Source organism: Triticum aestivum, chromosome 2A (assembly GCF_018294505.1).
Source record: "Triticum aestivum cultivar Chinese Spring chromosome 2A, IWGSC CS RefSeq v2.1, whole genome shotgun sequence".
NCBI lineage: Eukaryota > Viridiplantae > Streptophyta > Magnoliopsida > Poales > Poaceae > Triticum > Triticum aestivum.
In genome coordinates this window covers 775,064,208-775,081,955 of record NC_057797.1, presented here as the reverse complement: position 1 = coordinate 775,081,955, position 17,748 = coordinate 775,064,208, and the positions used below count along the sequence as shown (strand labels likewise).

General features: G+C 45.2%; 1 long non-coding RNA gene across 1 annotated transcript; it reads left to right on the top strand.

Annotated features, from left to right (window-relative positions):
- The first annotated feature begins 335 nt into the window (after positions 1 to 335).
- LOC123186662 (uncharacterized) lies at positions 336 to 3,608 on the top strand. Its single transcript, XR_006493690.1, has 4 exons — positions 336 to 562; positions 893 to 1,003; positions 1,102 to 3,385; positions 3,461 to 3,608. It is a non-coding gene; the product is annotated as an uncharacterized lncRNA (long non-coding RNA).
- Positions 3,609 to 17,748: the final 14,140 nt, after the last annotated feature.

Genomic DNA, 17,748 nt, shown 5'->3' with positions numbered 1-17,748 from the left:
GACGGAACGAGGCAGAGCCGTGGCTCGACATGTCGCCGGCGTCCTGATCCGTGGATCAGATCCGGCGCTGGCCGGTAACGGCGGTAGTGGCCGGAGTTAATGCGCTAGAGGGGTTGGTCGTTGGCAGCATCTACCTCCTACCTCCAGACCTCGCTTCCTCCATTGCCGAGAGCGGTGACCCCATGGAGAAATCTGGTGCAACAAGGCGACGACCCGCTGAGGGAAGCATGGAATTCTTGATGCAGGTATGGGTCTGCTTGCTGCTGCTGCTCATTGGACACCATTTTGTTATAGAAGACTTGTCAGAGATCTGATTTGGCTGCCTTCTATCTTTGGAAGCAGCAGGACTTTGCTAGAAGAGGTGAACGGGAACAACCTGATCATGGAGAGGCACCGTGAGGACGCCGCCGGTCGTAGAGTTGCCGGCCAGGACGGTGTCGAGTGCTGATGGCCAGATTTGTGCCGAGGGCGCTGATCCAGGGGCAGGCAGTGCAGACAAACCTCAAGCTTCAGAGCACTCCATCCAGCAAGTTGACCAAAAAACATCTGGATGGACGCAAAGGTACGAAGATTAGTGGTGGGAACTAGGTTTGTCTGTCATTAAGCATTGTGCTGACCAGGCAGGATATATTGACAGTAAGTCATATATACTGTAGTAAAAATCTGAATATGTTGTTGGTACAAATTAACTGAAAAGTTATATGTGGCATCATTAGGAGACATACTGTTATAGATACTAGTGTCTAAACAACAAAGTGTATATCCACTTGGGTAAAGATAACTAAGTCTGCACAATATGTATTTACAAAATTACTAGTGAATGTAGTTTCAGGGCGTACTGAACTATACGAATGAACTGAAAATTTCTGGCATACTTTCTCGACAATGCAAGGTCTGAATTGGGGCTGCCGCACTAGGCAGAGGCGGTTCGGAATCGGATATGGGAAGAGCAGGCTGAACGTATACCGGACAATGCATGCAAGAGATAGTATGTGGCTGCACGGTATGAATTTTTTGTGTTCATTTTTCAAAGTTTCTGATTTGGGCATTTATCGTTTTTGCCATGAATAACTGAAATCATGCTGATCAAACTATTTTCAGGGGAAACCAATAGTTGAAAATACACACACTTGTCGGTGTGAGTGCCCTGCCCTTACAAGATTGCTGCGTTCGAAGGACAATGGGAGGTACATAGTGGAGCATCGTGATGAGCACAACCATTTGTTGTCCCCCTCCTATGGACACACAATACACTGGCCATCGCACAGGCATATCAACATGTACCGCAGGGATCTAGTTAAGCAATTGTGGCAGAACAGTTAACCTTGCAAAGGTGTACAGCATAACTGGGAGCTTCTTTGGCAGGATGGAAAATGTACCAGTTCACGAAAAGAGCATTGTGTAGTCTGTGTGGCAAAATTAGTCGTGAGCAAGCAGAAGATGACGCCAGGAAAGCAAAAGCAAAGGTGTACATCATAATTGCTTCCAGGAACTATGCTCAAAGGATCCACAGTTCACATGTCGAGTTCAGGCGGACAAAGAAGGAAGGATCAACACTGTAATGTGGGCAACTGGCAGCAGCAAATTGCACTACAACTTCTTCCGAGATGTAGTAACATTTGATACAACCTACAGGGCCAATCTATATGACATGCGGTTTGGTCTTTTTGTGGCTGTTAACAACCATTTTCAGAGCATTATACTAGCTGGTGTGCTGGTTCGTGATGAGAAGGTTGAAACATTTGAGTGGGTTTTCGCATAATTTATCAGGATAATGGGCGGTACTGCTCCACAAACAGGTATCATGATCTGAATTGCTATGTGAATCATATTAAAACTTCCTCCTGTAGATCATTACAGACCTGACACTGAAATGACGTGTTTGATTTTCATATCAAAATCGAGCAATGGTAGTAACAATAAAAAATTTGATGCCAGACACAACTCACAGATGGTGCAAACGACACGTGCGGAAGAATGCAAAAGAGTCCTTGGGTCCTTTGTACTAAAGAAGAGTGACTCCCTTCCTGAATTTCATAAGGTTATTAATCACATGGTGACCATAGATGAATTTGAAGAAGCCTGGAAGTATCTTGTGGAGAAGTACAACCTGAAGAACTACACTTACATGAAGTAATTGTATGAGATCCAACACAAGTGGGCGAAGCCTTATTTCAAAGTGTATTCTGTGCTAAAATGACGAGTACATAGCGGAGTGAAAGTGCGAACCACATGTTGAAGAATTATGTGCCTCCTGGATGCCTGATGCATAGTTCGTGAGGAAGTACATGCATATAGTTAAGAGATGGACCCAGGATTCACATGATATCCCCCTGCCGCACCTAACTCAGTACCAACGGCAGCCGTGCTCAGGAGAACCCGTTTAGTTTCAGGCATTTCAATATGTATATGCACGCAATGGAGCTTGTGCGGATGGGAGACACCGAGACGGTAGTGTAGAAGCATATGAGCACATGATAAAACTGTTCAAGCATTGTGAGGTTGAAATGAAACCATACACAGAAATGAGGGACGGCCTAGGACTGGAGGACAGGTTGGCTGAGAATGGAGATGTTCTGAATCAGGTTCAGTTAGAAGGCGTTGTGTTGGCTGCAACAGTAGGTGGACATGTTGATATGGAGAACGGCGGCAACAATTCAACACATAAATTGGGAAATATGCTTGCAGGTTTTATTACCTCCAGCTAAGCGCAAGCAGATAGGGAGGCCTACCACAAGTATGGATAAGGCACCATACGGAGGGTTGAGTAAACGGACCAGATTATGCAGCATTTGTCGGCGACAAGGCCACAAGAGAACAACTTGTCCTGATCATGGTGATGTACCGAAACAACCACGAAAGCTGGCAAGATGCAAGAATTGTGGCGTTAAAAGCCGCCGTTGAAACAATTGTCATAAGGCGGGTGAGCTGAGACGGACGTAAATGTGTGAACTATGTGACCAGGGAATGTCATGAACTTGTGGTCTATTTGTATAATTAGAATTTGTAGCTTGTTTGTTGGACATGTGCTTATAAAATAATTTGCTTTCCATCAGACCTTGCTTTGACAGTTTATAATGTTTAATGAATTCTATGGCATAGTTGGTAATGACTCTAGTATTCATAAATTAGACTTGTTCAGTGTGAGTGTATTGATACTACAGGGTTGCAATGTTCAGAGGGATTTCATGCCCAAATTTAAGATTCTGCATGATCTTTTTTATTTGAATTACCACGTGTCAAGTAGATGCAGCAGATGCATCTGCGTGGCTTCAATCAGTGGCATCAGAGGGTGTGTGGGATGGGTTGAGCTTCGTTCTCACATGGTGCATCTGCAGTGAGCAAGTCTGAAGAATACAGACATGGGAGCGACTTCTCGATTCAGGTATGCATTGCCAGTCCAGTGATTATCCATTCGCTAACTGTAAATACGCGTAGATTGATGTGGTGAACACTGCAGGCTGCTGCATCTTCGGAGGCGTCAGTCAATCAACGAGCAGATCCTAAACCGGCGGGGAGTGCACACTCGGTGCTTTCTTCACTGTCGGATTATGTGAGCACATGGTGACTGACCATTACAAAACCATTTTGGCCTGCATGTTAACTGTCGGATATGAGTGAAGGTAATGGTAGCGACGCAGAGGTAGCGAACAAACTGAATGGTGGGATCCAACTGCAGGAGTATGCAGTTGCAGAGGAGGGCCATGCGGATCACGATCCAGCGTCTGCTAACTCGACGGCCATCTCTGAAATGGGCTTGCCGGTGGACGTTAGTCCAGAATCTACATATTACCGGCCCACCTCATCCATCTCCATCTGATCCATGTTGATGGTAACTGACGGAAATACCAGGGCGTCAACTGAGTTGTGGGCCATAGCACATAAAAAAGAATATAGCTGAATTAATGTACCTGTGTGAATGCCTGCATGTGCACTTATCACGAGGTGAATTGTCGGCACTGATTCCGGGCTCACTGCAGCCCGGGCTCACGTGAGCACTTTCGATCGCACATTGGCTATTCATCGTGTATTACAAATAGAGTATACAGCTCTTTTTTACCTTCCGAAAAAAACAAGTTAATGGGTGACGACAAAAGCCGGCCAGCTAGTTGTTCTCCGCAACACGCGAGCAGATTTTAAGGAGGGTAATTAACTGCCCTTTATTTGCTTGGAAAAATCTTCAAGAATTTTCAAAATGTTCTTGAATCCAAATAATGTGAGAGATTTCAGAAAATGATGTTCTCAAACTTGAAAATTGCTTGTGAATTCAAAAAAATGTTCCCATATTTTTAAAATTGTTCACAAATTCAAAAAGTATTTATGAGTTTCGAAACATTGTCACGAATTTATAAAAAAAATGTGATTCCGAAAAATGTTCACGGTTTTGAAAATATTCATGACTGGTAAAGGGCTCATGGATTAAGAAAGTGTTCCAGACTTCACACATATTCATGATTTCAAAATCTGTTCATGAATTTGGAAAAAACTTCCCAGTTTAAATAAATGTTTCAATTTTAAAATATGTTCACAAATTCAAAAACTTTCCTTGAGTTAAAAAAATCATGAATTTGAAAAATGTTTGCAAAATAAAGAAAGAAAATAAAAAGTAGAAAAGGAAACAGGAAATGAAAATTGAAATATAAAATAAAATAAAAACGACAAAGAATAAATAAATAAAATAATGAATGAAAAACAAAGAAATGATCTGGAAACGTTCTAGAACCTTCCCTAAGCCGGAAGAGGGACCTGCGCTATATGCGATGGCCCAAATTCACGTAGCGAGGGGAGGAGGTGCAAGGGCGCTGCTGTGTCTGGCTTATTGCAAGACAGAGCGCTCCTTCACCTCACAACGGTCCTAAATGGACCAGCCCATAAGCACTATCGTACACATGGACAGCATGTACGCACCTATTATTTTGTTAATATTCTAAATGCATGTAATCCAAAGGACTTAATTTAATTAAAAAATTAAAAATATGCACCTTAAGTTAGGAACTTTTATAGCAATGCAGTAAAAGTGTTAGTGTAACAGTAAAATATCTTAATAGCATTCAAGGAAATGTGCGTCACATTTAAAAATGTTCACGCATATTGGAAAATGTATATGACATTCTACAATAATGTTTTGCAATGTAAAAAATATTGTAATTCAAAAACAAATGTTTCATCTCATTAAAAACTGTATGTGACATTTAAAAAAATAATTATACAATGTCAATAAATGCGTGTAGATTAAAAAAATCATGCCATTACAAATGTTAAATATATATTTGGAAAATGTTTAGTGTGTATTCAAAAAAATGTTCCAAAACAAGTATTTGGAAAAATGTACACCATGTTATTGAAAAAATTTCAACGTGTATCAAAAAATATTATGTGTGTATAAAAACAATATTGTATACCGAAAAAGTAGACATGGGCTGAAAAACGCGTAAATTTTTTTTTGAAAGAAAACCAGTAAAGTGAAAAGAATGAAACTATGAAATCAGACGCAGAGAATCAAAGAAAAACGAAAAAAGAGAAAACGTAGGAAAAATGCTAGAGAAATGCAGAAAGCCAAAAAAAGCAAGAAAAACTGATAAAAACAACACAAAAACACGCATAAAAAAGCAAGCCAAGAAAACCACCCCCGATTGAACTCAAAGCAAGACAGCCCATAACGCGAGAGAAATAGCTCCCACGGGTAGGCGATGTCTTTATCGCCCTTTCGTGGCTTGATGAAGGTAATCATTGTAGCCAATGCCAAGTCGGTCACGAACTTTTTCTATAAACATAGTCATTTTTTACACTGCATGAACATTTTTCAAATGCGTGATAAACCTTTGTTAAAATCTACGGAAAAATCACTTTCAGGATTTCAGGACTACAATTGATGACCCTCAATTTAGTTGGGGTTTGGGCTTGGATACGCTAGGCCGAAATTGCAAAGTTTAATATTTTTATTTTTTCTTTTCGATTGGCATGCACTAGAAGGGTCAGGCACGCTTCGCCACGTTGTTCGTTTTGTTTGGATATTATGATTTTTCTTTGTTATTTGGGTTGGTGCATGAGGAAGTTGGTGTACGTTTTTCCTTTTTTTAATATGGTGCTTTGATGAGTTTTCTTGGCAGTGTGATTCTGTGTATGCCAATAAACTCGTATTTATGTGTAAATTTTCTTGTACTAGTGGGCGCATGTATTATATTGGTACTACAGTATCACATAATGGCACCTCTTTTTCTAGGTGATGAGTGGATGCGCGGGACTGATGTGTTTTCTAGACTGGTTGATGCCGGTTAATTTGAGAAATCATTGACCAGTTAAAATCATGAATTAAATCCAAAATTAAATACCTTAACTGAGGGATCTCCTTAAGAAACCATTGACCCAATCAAAATTATGAACCAAATCCAAAATTGAATACTTCAGTTAAATTAAATGGGAGGGCTTTAACATTGGAAGTGCATAGTGTATCAGATGATACATTTTCTTAGACAAATGGTAAATTTTATTAACCCGGAATGAAGCATTAAGAGAATACAAACACAAAGAGCACACACCCGACCTCTGCCTATCTAGCATGCAGCCAACTCCAACACATGCACACAAAAACACCGACAAATAGCAAAGTCGTACAAGACCAAATCTGTGCCCAAGCAAGTATAAAAGAAAAAGGCCCATGAAGCGATCGACAAACTACTATAACAATCATATCCCCATCAACCATCTCTTAACACCACAAAGACAACGATGTTCTTCAACAGGCCCGGTCCCAAGATTTTGGGGGCCGGGGCGGAACTAAAATTTAGGGGCCCTTAATACTAGTAGGAGGTGCATGATTTGCACGCATGTAACTATACGATCACCTCTTCGTGTTTAACTCGTGATTGATTTTCAAAAATATAGTCTTTTTTGGAAGGATGGATACTAAAAGGCACAAAGACAAAATTAGAAAATATATGGTACATATCATAACTTTATTAATTTCATAGGAATCCAAAGATCTTGAATTTGCAATGATGTGAGCGAATGCGCATGCGATCACATAATACAATCCATAAGAGTACTAAACTCAAATGAAGATAAAATGTAGAAGAAGTCCTGCAATGATTCGTATAGGAATATTTCAATCAAATCTAAGCATCAATTGGGTTTAGAATATATACCCTGCTACTATAAACTAAAAGCCAATCTCATTGATCGAATTAATCCCAAACCCCATTTTCTTAATGAAAATGGGGCTCGTGTGGCCCCTTTGCTTGAAAAAAATTGATCTACTTAAATTATTTGTAATAGATGCGGTTGAATTTTTTAGGACGAAGACGATTTTGTACAGCTCAAAGTTGTTGAATTTCATAATTGTAATATGGTACACCTTGGATTGGCGTCAGTCGGTCGGTGATCCGGCGCTAGGCGAGGGGAGCCTCTCATGGTGGGCGCTCGAAGTTATAGTCTAGCCACCCGAGCGTGTGTGCGTTCAGCGGCGACATGCCGGAGAGGGATTCATCTACATCGGCCTCGCTCGTGATTCATGAATTCGCGAGATTGGAGTGATAGGCCTGTTGGAACTTGGAATAGCAAAATAGGGAATTGGGGATTGTAAAGATCTTGTGTTAAAAAAGACGACCAGAAGGAAAGAACTATCTCCATTCCCCTAGAATCCTGGACTATCTACGTCATGCGCTAATTCCGTTTGAGCAGAGCGATTTGCGTGCATAGCTACCTTACGTACATGCAGTAATTCAGTTTTTTTTAACACCCAGTAATTCTGTTTGAACGCTAGCTTTTTTTTTTTGAGAATTCTCGTAACCTTTATTGATTAACAGCAGCGTTTAAAGGTACAAGAACTTGGTCGGGGGGGAACCCAACCATAAATGACGTCCTAATGCTAGATTACAAGCAAACTTGGCTATACTGTGAGCCTCAAAATTATAAGTCCTACTTTCATAAATGAAGGTACATGACTGGAATTCAGTCGCCGTATTTGTAATTTCTCTGATGATTGCCGCATTCTTCCCTCCTCTTCTTTGCTGAATCTCGCTGATCACAACCTGACAATTGGATGCAATATGTAGATGCTCTAGGTTGAGATCAGCAGCAAGCGCAAGAGCCTCCCTCGCCGCATAAGTTTCCAGTAGAACTGGATCGTTCGCCTGAACAATCAGGGCTGAGGCACCCAGGTACTTTCCCTGTTGATCGCGGCAAATCACCGCTGCTGCTCCTCGCTGACCATCTTGGCTGACTGCTCCGTCAGCGTTTATCTTAGCCTTGTTCACCGGAGGAGGTAGCCATCGCTGCACCCTATTTCCATGCTCACTCTCGCCTTGTCTTGCAGATGCTGCTGGCTCGCACGCAGACAGATCATGCAAGTAAGAAAGAACAAAGGCGTTTGTTTGTTGTGGGCTTTGGAAGATTGATTCGTGCACCGCCTTCCTTCTCGCGTACCATATCGCCCACATGGTGACAATCCTTTTTGTGAACTGACCATGACTCAGCTCCTCATGCAAATCAAAGATCCAGTTTTTTGCAGATGGTTGTCGATTGTCCGTCATTATTTCCACCAAATCCTCATCTGAGAGAGCCCATGTGCAGCGAGCCATTGTGCATCCAATAAGAGCATGCCTCCACGAGTCCTCTGTACCACACAGTGGGCATGCATTTGCCACACTGACATGTTTCTCCTTTTCAGTACATCAGTGGTTGGCAGCGAGTGCTTCGCAAGCCTCCACGGAAATATTTTTACCTTTGATGGCACCTTCATTTTCCAAAGGGAGGACCAGGCACTCTCTTCTCTGCTAGTATCTGACGATCCTCCTCGTCCATCCGGCTGACTTTCCCGTTGAAACTTGGTCTTGATCATAAGTTTGTAAGCTGAGCTGACAGTGAAAATTCCTCTCTTGTCTGGATGCCATGCCCAAAAATACTTCTGCTTCGGTACACCCTCCTTAAACACATCAAGAGCTGAGCTCTGCCCATACCCCTTCGCTGTCAGGGGCATGATCGTCTTATGTAAAAAAACTCCCCCCGCGCATCCACGACGATACCCCCCGCGCGCCTGTGTATACGGGGCTGCCGCACGAGCCGAGCCGCTTGGCAGCCGTGAGGACGCGAGCCGAGCCGAGCCGGTAGCATCCATGGGCCCACAATGTCAGATGCAGGGCGTGTCGGTGGGGGCGTACAGGTGGTCGTGGCGCGGTCGTGCAGTTAACTGCGCACTAATTGCGGCGCTGACTGCTCGCGGCCGATCTCCTGTCGCCAGCCTTCTGCCCTCGTAGTCCGTGCCCTCCATTGCCGCGCGTGCGGCGACCGGCCGCCTTCCGCCTCGGGCTGGCAGTTGACGCGACCGGTCAGCTGCCGCCGCTGCGGCGACCGCCCGCCCGCCTTCAGAGGCCACCAACGCCTCGATTGCCCTACGTGCCATCCCCGCGCCTTCAAACGGCACCGCTGCCGCGCCCAGACGCCACTGATGCCTCGCCTGCCGCGCCGCGCCTTCACACGCCGCCGCTGCCTCGTATTCACACGCTGCCGCTGTCGCGCGTGCCGCCAGCCGCCCGCCTCTCCCTCGGGGCGCGTGCCACCTACGGCTCGCCCGCCCACCTCCCTCCCCCGCCGTCTATAAAAGGCCGCGCCAGCCCTGGCCAGGCCGTGCCATCTCCCTCGCCCCGCCCATCTCTCTTCCTCTCCTCGCCCGCCCATCTCCCTCTCCTCGCCGGCAATGTCTTCCAGCGACTCCGACGAGGGCGCGTGGCCGACCGGCGTTTGGCCGCTGAGCCTCACCATCAGCGACACGGAGGATCTGGCCCGGTACGGCGTGATGGTGCCGCCGGCAGCCAAAGTGTCGCGGCCATGGCGGATCGGGGTGGATGGCATCCCCACCATGGGACCGCCGCCGACGAGGCAGCAGCTCCACGCGTTCCCTGGCGGCCGGTACAACCGGAGGGCCCGGCGCAGGTTCTGGCGCGGGAAGAACTTCGACATCGTCCTCGGCGCGTTCAGGGACGCGGCGGCCGGCCGCACCGTCGGGGACATTACCGGCGAGGCCGACACTTCCCGTGGTCGCCGCCGCCACGGCCCACCTCCAGCTGCCCCCACTGCCCCGGCACAGCAGGCGGCCCTTGACCCGGCGCTGGTCGAGATCCCGCCGGCGCAGGCCGCCCTCGCTCAAGACGGAGACCCCGACGACACGCTGGGGCTACTTGCGGTGCTGGCCCGGTCGGCAGAGGAGGCGGCGGCGGCCACTGTGAGGAACGAGAGAGGCAGGCGGCCATAGCGGCGGTGCAGGAGCAGCAGGCGCGGGAAGACAACTGGTGGGATTTCAGCGACGACGACGACGACAGTGGCGACGATGGCGGCGAAGGAGAGGCCAGAGGTATGGCGCCGGTCGTCGACCTCACCGGCGCCAGCGACGACGAGTAGTCTAGTTTTAGGGTTTTTATTTAAATTTCGGTCTAAGTTATGTAAGAGCAGTGCTCGGTTATGTTTAGTGTTATGTAAGGTAGTTTGAATTATGAATGAACTCGGAGTGGCTTATCTGAAGAAAAAAATCGTATGTTTAATTTGATGTTAGTCGTGCAACTTCAAAAAATAAACGGAAACATGCATTTCAACGTTACGAGAAAAATCAGTCACAAAACGCATGCATGGGGCCTTCACTCATACTCGAACGGTCTCTGGAGAAGTTATCATGCATGCACACCAAAAACATATTGCGTCACGTCCGGGGTGTGGTATGTGGTGTTATCACCAAAAAATTAGAAATAAATTCTTAAAGCAAAAAAAAATGCCCGGCATGTGCTCGCAGGCCACAACTGCGCTTAATCGGTCCGGCCCGATCAAGCCGGGCGGCGAAAGGGCCGGCCTTTCGGCCCAGCTACGGCCTGCAGCACAGGCAAACGGGGCAGTGGCGGGACGAGGCGGGAATCAGAGGAGTTCGAAAGTGTTGTGGGAGGCAGGTATTTAAGGCGGTCGCGGCGTCGCTCGGCGGGCGAGGTGGGACTAAACTTTAGTCCTCACCCCCGCCGACCCTGCCCCCCCCCTCGCACCGCGCCCACAGTGTCACGCACAGCCCACGCGCGGCGTCGCGCACAGTCACTGGTCCGTCGCGCACAGTCAACACTTTTGTTTTTTGAAATAGTATTAAGTTTTTTTAGTTATTTATGTCATTCGTTAACTAGATTTATTATAATAATAATGAGTTCTTTATTATACTTTATAGGAAAAAATAATAAGTTCTTTATAATTAATTACTAAAACAATACTGAGTTTTTTGATAATTAATTGATAATGAGTACTTTTATAATGAATATTATGTTCAGTTATTTGTGTAAATTAGTAATTACATTTTTAATATTTATGTAATGTCAATTAATGTCTAAAAATACTTAAAATATGTGCAAAGTTTAGTACTGTAATGTGTATTGCATTAATGACTAATTGTTTTTTCATAATAATAATGAGTTTTTTGTTATAATTTATAAGTAAGAATTATGAGTTTTTTTATTACAATTTATAGGTAAAAATTACTAGCTGTGTTTCAATTTTTTATGAGTTCATATCCGATCAGTGCCGGTTGCATTGCTGGTACGAGGTGGCATGCACGAAACGTGACGCAATTTTGAGAGGCAGTGGGCATGCCCATCTTAGGGCCCCACGCAAGAGTTGAACGAATTCGGACACCATACGCACGTTGCGTCACGCCCGGTCAGTGTTTTCGGTGCGTTTCACGAAGAAAACCATAGGAAATTCATACGGTGCCGGAAAATTATGAAAACTTGCACGCATGATGGTCCTAGCGATAGGTGCGTGTCCAAAAAGTTTGGGGTCCACCGGCTGAGGCAGAAAAGAGAACGCGATATGGGGCTGACATCGGTCATATCAGATCAGTGCTGGTTGTATTGGTGGTACAAGGTGGCATGCACGAAACGTGACCCAATTTTGGGAGGCAAGGATGTCGAAAAAAAACTCCTTTCGGACGGGTCCTTCAGTCCTGCCCGAACGGTCTCCGAAGAAGGAGGTCAATTTTTTGACATATTCGGAATGACCTCAACTTTTGCAAGTGAGTTGGTATGGTCACCCTGACATTCAATCCAAGAATTGAACGTATTTGAACACCAAAAACATGTCGTGTCACGTCTGGGGTGTGCTATGTGCTGTTTTCACAGAAAAAATTATAGAAAATTCATAAAGCGATAAAAAAGATACAAAACTTGGCATGCATCCTAGTGATGATGGAGGAACACTATAAAAAAATTTGAGTTCATTTCAAGGATGTCGAAAAAATATACTCCTTTCGGACGGGTCCTTCAGTCCTGCCCGAACGGTCTCCGGAGAAGGAGGTCAATTTTTTGACATATTCGGAATGACCTCAACTTTTGCAAGTGAGTTGGTATGGTCACCCTGACATTCAATCTAAGAATTGAACGTATTTGAACACCAAAAACATGTGGTGTCACGTCCGGGGTGTGCTATGTGCTGTTTTCATCGAAAAAATTATAGAAAATTCATAAAGCGATAAAAAATATAGAAAACTTGGCATGCATCCTAGTGATGATTGTGGAACACTATAAAAAATTTGAGTTCATTTCAAGGATGTCGAAAATAAATTATTAGTTTATTGCTATAACTAATAATTTTGGGTTCATTTGAAGAATGTCAAAAAAAATATATTGTAGATAGTACTCATGAAATTTGCATAGTGTGGCAAATAATAAAAAATAAGACAGATAGTAATGATATGATTTGAGTTTACACTGCTAGCAGTACACGGCCGCACTACCCGGTCAGTGTAATGAGCTTACACTGACCGGGCAGTGCGGCAGTGCCGCCACTAGCAGTGCAAAGTCAAACCAAATTATTACTAACTGTCTCATATAGCAATGTGCACGAACGCGGGTATATAAGCCGGTCGTGGCGTCCCTCGGCGCGCGAGGTGGGACTAAAAAAGCGCCCCTTCCACCTCCCCCCCCCCCGCGCCGTGACTCATAGAAGACAATAAAATTGTGATGCAAAAAAGCCCACCTGTGCTTGCATGCCGCAACTGCGCTTAATCGGTCCGGCCCGATCAAGCTGGGTGGCGAAAGGGCCGGCCTTTCGGCCCAGCTACGGCCTACAGCACAGGCCAACGGGGCAGTGGCGGGACAGGGCGGGAATGAGAGGAGTTCGAAACGGTCGTGGGAGGTTGGTATATAAGTCGGTCGCGGCGTCGTTCGGCGGGCGAGGTGGGACTAAACTTTAGTCGTCACCCCCGCCGACCCTGCCCCCGCACCGCGCGCACACTCAATGGGCCGGCCCACGCGCGCCGTCGCGCACAGTCACTCGGCCGTCCAACGCGCAGTGTCATTGTTTTTTTTGTTATGTGTTTATTGTTTTAAAAATAATAGTAATTTTTTTATAAATGTTGTATTGTATAAATAATAATGAAAAGTCCTACGTATTGTATAAATCTTCAATAATTTATGTAATGTTCATTAGTTTTTATGTGTTTTGCATTAATGGCTAAAGTAGTTTTCATAATAGTAAAGAGGTTTTTGTTATAATTTAGAAGTAATAATAATTTGGAAAATACCCTTTTTAAAAAACAGTACTTGATTTAGAATTTATTTAGTAGTTATGTTAAAAACAATACTTAAAATATAATTTATTATGTAATTATATTAAAACAATACTTAATATAGAATTGAATTCACAGAAAAAATTATGAAAACTTGCACGCATGATGGACCTGGTGATGGGTGCGTGTCCAAAAAATTTGGGGTCCACCGGCTGAGTCAGAAAAGAGAACGCAGTACGGGGCTGACATCAGCCATATCAGATCAGTGCCGGTTGTGTTGGTGGTACGAGGTGGCATGCACGAAACATGACCCAATTTTGGGAGGCAGTGGGCATGCCCATCTTAGGGCCCCACGCAAGAGTTGAACGAATTCCGACACCATACGCACGTTGTGTCACGCCCGGTCAATGTTTTCGGTGCGTTTCACGAAGAAAACCATAGAAAATTCATACGGTGCCGGAAAATTATGAAAACTTGCACGCTTGATGGACCTGGCGATGGGTGCGTGGCCAAAAAGTTTGGGGTCCACCGGCTGAGTCAGAAAAGAGAACGCAGTACGGGGCTGACATCGGCCATATCAGATCAGTGCTGGTTGTGTTGGTGGTACGAGGTGGCATGCACGAAACGTGACCCAATTTTGGGAGGCAGTGGGCATACCCATCTTAGGGCCCCACGCAAAAGTTGAACGAATTCCGACACCATACGCACGTTGCGTCACGCCCGGTCAGTGTTTTCGGTGTGTTTCCCGAAAAAAACCATAGAAAATTCATACGGTGCCGGAAAATTATGAAAACTTGCACGCATGATGGACCTGGCGATGGGTGCGTGTTCAAAAAATTTGGGGTCCACCGGTTGAGTCAGAAAAGAGTACGGGGCTGACATCGGCCATATCAGATCAGTGTTGGTTGTGTTGGTGGTATGAGGTGGCATGCACGAAACGTGACCCAATTTTGGGAGGCAGTGGGCATGCCCATCTTAGGGCCCCACACAAGAGTTGAACGAATTCCGACACCATACGCACGTTGTGTCACGCCCGGTCAGTGTTTTCGGTGCGTTTCACGAAGAAAACCATAGAAAATTCATACGGTGCCGGAAAATTATGAAAACTTGCACGCATGATGGACCTGGCGATGGGTGTGTGGCCAAAAAGTTTGGGGTCCACCGACTGAGTCAGAAAAGAGAACGCAGTACGGGGCTGACATCGGCCATATCAGATCAGTGCTGGTTGTGTTGGTGGTACGAGGTGGCATGCACGAAACGTGACCCAATTTTGGGAGGCAGTGGGCATGCCCATCTTAGGGCCCCACGCAAGAGTTGAACGAATTCCGACACCATACGCACGTTGCGTCACGCCCGGTCAGTGTTTTCGGTGCGTTTCACGAAGAAAACCATAGAAAATTCATACGGTGCCGGAAAATTATGAAAACTTGCACACATGATGGACCTGGCGATGGGTGCGTGTTCAAAAAGTTTGGGGTCCACCGGCTGAGTCAGAAAAGAGAACGCAGTACGGGGCTGACATCGGCCATATCAGATCAGTGCTGGTTGTGTTGGTGGTACGAGGTGGCATGCACGAAACGTGACCCAATTTTGGGAGGCAGTGGGCATGCCCATCTTGGGGCCCCATGCAAGAGTTGAACGAATTCCGACACCATACGCACGTTGCGTCACGCCCGGTTAGTGTTTTCGGTGCGTTTCACGAAGAAAACAATAGGAAATTCATACGGTGCCGGAAAATTATGAAAACTTGCACGCATGATGGACCTGGCGATGGGTGCGTGTCCAAAAAGTTTGGGATCCACCGGCTGATGTTAAAATTGTTGCATTAAGAAAATGCATTAATAATTTCTGACGTTAAAAAACATCGAAGATAATGGCTCTCTTTTTAAAGAATATGCATGATCAATGTGAACCTTCACAAGCTCTGAGCAGGTGAAGACTCACATCGATCCTGCATATCCTCCAAATAGAGTCCCACAAACTGTGATGTTTGTTCATTGACCGACAGAAAATTATATAAAGGAGTCAACGGCGCGCCGGCTTAGCGATGTGGTATTAAACTGCAATGCATGTTTTTAATAAATGCACCGTGGGCCAGCCGGCGGTAGTTTTACGGGACGGGCCAAGTGGCCCACTATGGCGTGACCGCATCTATGACGCCGTACGTGCGTGCATGGCATGGAAACCAAGCCGCCATTACCTTGCCCCAGGACCGCCTAGCCCCGCCGCCTCCACGCACGTCCTCACCCGTCCCCGATCTGACAATCGCAATGCCGTGGCCGTCCAAACTCCCTTCCCCGCCGGCCTGACGGCGGCCATACAATCCGTCATCTGCGCGCGCGACTTGGATCTCAGGCCCGGCCGTGCCGTCTCGGCAAATTCGCCGGCACCCTAAACCCTAGGACGGGCCGTCGGCTAGCACGCTCGTGTGGGCAGAGGGCGCGCGGCTGCCACGACTAACCCACACCGGGTGGGGTTTGGCAACGGTGGCTGCCGGTGCTCGTCGAGACGTCGGAAGGTATGGTATTGAACCGTACGTAATCTTTTTTGAATCTCGTAACTAGTTAGCTAACTGGCATCTTATTTAGAATGCAAGAATTATGAGATGTGTACTGCTCGGTTGAGAAGTGGTGCGAATTGGTGGGCAAATTCACATCCAGACAGCGCATGATGCTACGTGGCACAAATTTGGACTGTATGTTAAGAATTCCTTCTGTGAAAATGAGGAAAAATTTATTGGAATTTATGATTACAACGTATGACAGTACTAGAAAGCGATTTATTATTCGGCCAAATACTGACGGCATCAGTGTGCTTAATGAAGATGTTTACGACATATTTGGGCTACGTAACGAGGGTGATGATGTCAGTAGCATGATAGCAACAGTACAACTAGATGCCAAAAAAATTGTTCCAAATCGGTTTCTAGACAAAAGAACAGGCCTAATCCTCATCGATGAGTTGATAAAAAATATTGTTGATACTCAGTCATATGATGATGATTTTGTGAGAAGGGTCGTACTGGTTCTTATGGGTACAGTCTTAGCACCACAATCCACCAAGTTTGTTCCTTATCGTTATTACAAAATGGTGGAGGACATGAACGCTATCAAGTCATACAATTGGAACAATTTCACGTTGGAGGTGTGCATGGATGCTATTAAAAAATCGGTCGAAGATCTTAAAAAATTCAAGTGGCCTATCGGGAACTTGGCTCTTCTTCAGGTACAAGCCATTTCGTAATAGTTGTATGTACATATAATTTTCATGTGATCTATGTGTCTGACTAGTTGTGTTTACTATCATGCAGTATATATACTGGGAAAAAGTTGAGCCAATTGGTGTGGATACATTTGATCCTTTGTCTCATGAATACCCACTAATGGTTAACTGGCCAGAAACGGAAGGGAAAAAGAGAGACGACTATGACAACATGCACGGGCGTGGCACCGGCAATGTAAGTCAATAAGTATAGTCCTTATTGGTTGCACATAGTAATTAACTATAGTTGTTATTTAATTTATTTATTTTTTTGTTGTACAGCTTGAAAATTGTGTTAGCAAAGAGTACAGACGTGCTAAGGTAGTACGTGAAGGGACTGTCCTAGATGAAGAAACGAAGAAATCTAAACGGAAAGGTGGTGGTAGGAGTAGAAAGCCAAGCACGTCAGGGGTTTCATCGAACACGACTAATAGTATGGACCGTGTGATGACATACATAAAGCTGCTTCACAAGGAGGTTCTCAATATACCCGAAAGATGTGCACAGGTAATTTAAAAGTTATATTAAACATGTTTTAGTTATTCAAGTACTTATCGTGTTTCATTTGTGTTTGTAGATGGTAATGAAAAAGTTGAACACGGAAGGTGTGCTGTACAAACCCAATAAGAGGGACACCAATGACGAATTTGATAATGTAGGTGAAGGAGTTGGGATGGAGAATGGCAAGTACAAGTCATCAAAATATTGGCCAGATATTGATTCACCTATCGACGTGGAGCTAGTAAAATCTTTCACGGGTTTCAATGATACCTACGTGCCCGTTGATGACACGGGTGCTCCGGCGACGACACCGGGTAAAGGTGACACTACTGATCCTTTCATTATAGAGGATAATGGAAAGTCTCCATGTTCGTCATCAACTGTACGTACAAAAGACTTTCCTTCTATGTCCCGAACCCCGCAGAATGCTGATATTTCTGGTGAGTCTATGGGTGGTT